This window comes from Brachyhypopomus gauderio, chromosome 4 (genome assembly GCF_052324685.1).
Source record: "Brachyhypopomus gauderio isolate BG-103 chromosome 4, BGAUD_0.2, whole genome shotgun sequence".
In the NCBI taxonomy this organism is placed as follows: Eukaryota; Metazoa; Chordata; class Actinopteri; order Gymnotiformes; family Hypopomidae; genus Brachyhypopomus; species Brachyhypopomus gauderio.
Window position 1 is genome coordinate 805,740 of NC_135214.1, and position 4,667 is coordinate 810,406.

Sequence of the window (4,667 nt, forward strand, 5' to 3'; positions counted from 1 at the left end):
AAAGAGTAATAGAACATATTTTATTTGTGGAGATTTCAACATCGACCTGCTCAATCCTAGTAACCATAAAATGACAGAAGATTTCATTAACACTATATGTAGTATAAATCTGTATCCAAAAATCACCAGACCAACTAGAATAACTTCACACTCTGCCACTCTTATCGATAATATATTTACAAATGACATCACAAGCAACATAACAAGTGGATTGATAATCAGTGACATCAGTGACCATTTGCCTGTATTTATAATATACGAACAAGTATATAAAATTAATCAACTTAACAGAACAGAATATAGAAGGGTGAGAACAGAAAATATGCTAAATACATTTAAAAGTGATCTACTAGCACAAAATTGGGATAATATGTATGAATCAAATAATGTAAACGTGGCATACGAGGAATTTTTAAGAATATTTAAAAAGTTATATGATAAAAACTGTCCTATAAAGAAATTTACCAAAAAATCCAATTACATTGGTCATCCCTGGATTACTAGAGGTTTACAAAATGCATGCAAAAAGAAAAATACATTATATAGAGGTTTTTTAAGAATGAGAACTAAAGAGTCAGAAAATAAATATAAAAAATATAAAAATAAATTAACTCGTATCTTAAGAATAGCTAAAAAAGAATATTATAATAAAATATTACAAAATAATAAAAATAATGTTAAAGGAATATGGAATATATTAAACACTGTAATAAAACATGGGCACAAACAAGTAGATTACCCAAAGTATTTTTCAATTAATAATAAAGATAATTATGATATGAATGAAGTAGTTGATAGTTTAAACAGTTTTTTTGTAAACATTGGACCTGAGCTTGCAGGACAAATTTCTGATTCAATAACTGCTATAGAACAAACAGAACCCTACATTGACAGAAATCTGAACTCAATGTTCCTCACAGCAGTTTCTGAGAATGAGGTAATAGATACAGTTTTTAAATGCACAAATAGAACATCTACAGATTGTGATGACATTGATATGTTCGTACTAAAAAAGGTTATCGAGGGAATTTCTAAACCCTTAACATACATTTCTAATTTATCATTTCAAACCGGTAAATTTCCAAATAAAATGAAAATAGCAAAAGTGGTACCTTTGTTTAAAACTGGCAACAAACACCTTTTCACAAACTACAGACCAGTCTCATTACTACCTCAGTTCTCCAAAATTTTAGAAAAACTCTTTAATAACCGTTTAGACCAATTCATTGATAAACACAAATTAATCACAGAGAGTCAGTATGGATTTAGAGTTAACCGATCAACAACACTGGCATTAATGGACTCAATTGAAGAAATTACTAACTCAATAGAACAAAAACAGTATACAGTTGGGGTATTCCTAGACCTAAAGAAAGCATTTGATACCATAAATCACAACATTTTAAATAAAAAGCTTGAGCGTTATGGGATCAGGGGAATTGTGTTGAGATGGGTGAAAAGTTATCTCAGTGACAGGAAGCAGTTTGTAAAAATGGGTGTGCACTGCTCTTCATGTTTGGACATTACTTGTGGTGTACCGCAGGGGTCAGTTTTGGGACCCAAGTTATTTATTTTGTATATTAATGATTTATGTAAAGTATCAGAGTCCTTGAAATGTGTCTTATTTGCTGATGATACAAACCTGTTTTTTTCAGGGAATAATTTGAAATTGTTGGAGCATAGAATAAATACAGAGTTAAAGAAAATAAAAAATTGGTTTGACAATAACAAACTATCACTAAATGTCAGTAAAACAAAGTTCATTGTTTTTGGGCACAGTGGAGATAAACTAGAACAACAAGTTCATTTAGATGGATGTCAAATTGAAAGGGTAACTGAAATAAATTTTCTTGGTGTAATAATTGATGATAAAATAAGCTGGAAATCTCATATTAGACATGTACAAGCTAAAGTATCAAGGGGAATTGCAATATTATATAAAGCAAAACAAGTTTTGAATTACAAATCACTTCATATTTTATACTGTTCCTTAGTTCTCCCATACTTAAATAATTGTGCAAGTATATGGGGCAATAATTATAAAACTGTTATACAACCATTAATTATTTTACAAAAGAAAGCAATAAGGATAATACATGGGGCTGGCTATAGGGATCATACCAATTCACTATTCCTGTCGTCAAAATTACTCAAATTTACAGATCTTGTAGATTTGCAAACAGTAGAAATAGCATTTAAAGCAAAAAACAAATTATTACCAGCAAATATTCAGAAACTATTTATTGAAAGGGAAGAGGGTTATCAATTAAGGGGACAGTTAATTTTTAAAAGAAGAAATGTTCATACAACACGTAAAGGGTTCTGTATTTCTGTGGTTGGAGTAAAATTATGGAACATTCTGAGTATGGAACTAAAGGAATGTCCAAACATGAAAAAATTTAAAGAAAAGTACAAAAATATTATTTTTAAAAGATATAGGGAGGCTGAGTGTGCCTGATTATTATTTATGTATATACATTGTAATAAATGGGAATTTAGGGGGGTTGTGTATATGTCTGTATGCGCTTGTACTTATGAGTGTATGCATATACACTGTATATTTATGTTTTGAAGTTATATGATACAAAATATATTCATAGAGTTAATTGAAATGGTAGTTTCAGTATTTATGAAATGTAATTAATTGAGGGGGGGGGAATAATATATATATATATATTTTTGTAATAAGCTTTGGAGAAGGGTGGGATTAAATAAGTTTTATACTTCTTCCCATTCCTTTTCAAATATGTAAAATTGTTTTGTTATCTGTTTTATCATTTGTTTTGTTTTTAGTTTTCCATATTTGAAATAAACATTGACATGAAAGGCGCGTGCATACACAGTGCGCGCAGGAACACGCCGGTGGCCCGTTGCAGTGTTTTATAACATACTTGACCTGGCAGCGATGAACGCGCATGTTTTGTACACGGCATGTACGGGGTCCACAGAGAGTAGGAGAGTTTTTATGTGTACTCTTGCTGAGGAACTCCGTCTTCGTTTCCTACAGGAAAAGGAGTTGAAGAGAACGCCACGTCCTTCGCCTGCTCCTGGAAAGAAGACTACGTGTCAGGTGCAGACAAACTGCAACCGGAACCACAGCATAACCCCGTGCGCTGCATGTGGCAAGTACACCTGTCGCAAGTGTAGGGCAGAGTGTCCCTGGCTGTGTGGCAACTGTGTACCTAAAACTACATGAAGGTACGTCGATAAGTATATTTATATATATATGAATGAATGAATGTTTCAATTTATATAGCGCCTTATCTAAATATCCAAGGCGCTTTACAATTGTTAACACAGCTACGTTACAGACAACCAATCACACACACATATATATACACACACACTATTATTTGAACATAACCAAAAATCTCTTCTCTTTCTGTTCCACAGTCGCACATCATGAAACCCGGTGTCACGGTCTGCCCCGCATCTCCTGCCATTTCATGTCTGTTTCCGTGTTAGTCCTCTGTTTATTTCTCGTCGTGGTTGCTGGTTATTTTTCTCATGGTTGCTGGAATTGGATTCCCGTTCTGTTATGACCCATGCCTGTGATATTTTCACAGAATCAATTTATACATGAATGAATTCGTTCTAAATATAACGTACTTCTGTGCGTGCATACACAGTGCGCGCAGGAACACGCCGGTGGCCCGTTGACCTTGGCAGCGATGAACGATGAACCTGCCGCAAATGTAAGAAAGAGGGTCCCTGGCTGGTACACATGAATAAATTCGTTCAAAATATAACATGTACTTTGTTCTTTGCAGTGCGCCGTTGACAGACATCATGAAGGTGCGTGCATACACAGTGCGCGCAGGAACACGCCGGTGGCCCGTTGCATGCGGCGAGTACACCCTGGCTGTGTAGCAACTGTTGGCTACAACTACATGAAGGTACGTTGATAAGTAGGCCTACATACGTAACACCACATATGTTACGTATTTTTGTCTTCTGAAAGATTTTATTCAAAATGTAAGGTGTACCTTGAATTGTTCTCCACAGCATCAACGCGTGTGTTGCATGCGGCAAGTGCATCTGGCGAGTACACCCTCAACTTCAAGACACCCTCAACTTTCTTGACATTCCACTTCAAGAAACCCGGAATAGACATCCATGTTTGATCAAAATAAAGTTGTTTTACAGCACATGAATTTGTTCTTCCTGTCTTTTCCTCTCCTTTTCCAGTCTGCTGTTTAGATCACAACATTTATCAGCCATATATATAATTGCGCCATATAATTTCTTAGCTTTTCAAACGTGAATTCAAACGCGGAAACAGAAAGTGTAACAAATATTATATAGTGTAGTAAATATACAAAGAGCTTCAAACAATATACAAAGAGGTTCAAACAATTTTATTTATTTTTATTGTTTGACGGGACTCATTTGAGAAACTGTCGTCTCTACGTGCGCTTGAATTGTACCTTTTGAAACACGAGTCTACAAAATTTCCGCTGTTTGTTGTAGGATCGGTAACATATACAGTCTGCTTGTTTGTAACCAAGTTTTTCGTGAAGTATCACGTTTGGTGCTTTGTATGAGCTTGGAGGTGAGCCGCTTGTGCTTTGGCAGGCGTATGAGCTGGGGGTGAGACACTTCCACCGCATTACCAAGACAATGGGCGTTAATCTCTTCACAGCAGGGGAGTGGGCTACATGGACCTT

The 4,667-nt window shown here is 35.0% G+C and overlaps 1 long non-coding RNA gene across 1 annotated transcript; it reads left to right on the forward strand.

The window, feature by feature from the left end:
• The first annotated feature begins 2,777 nt into the window (after positions 1-2,777).
• On the forward strand, positions 2,778-4,186 carry LOC143511553 (uncharacterized). Its single transcript, XR_013130157.1, has 3 exons — positions 2,778-3,198; positions 3,394-3,896; positions 4,006-4,186. It is a non-coding gene; the product is annotated as an uncharacterized LOC143511553 (long non-coding RNA).
• Positions 4,187-4,667: the final 481 nt, after the last annotated feature.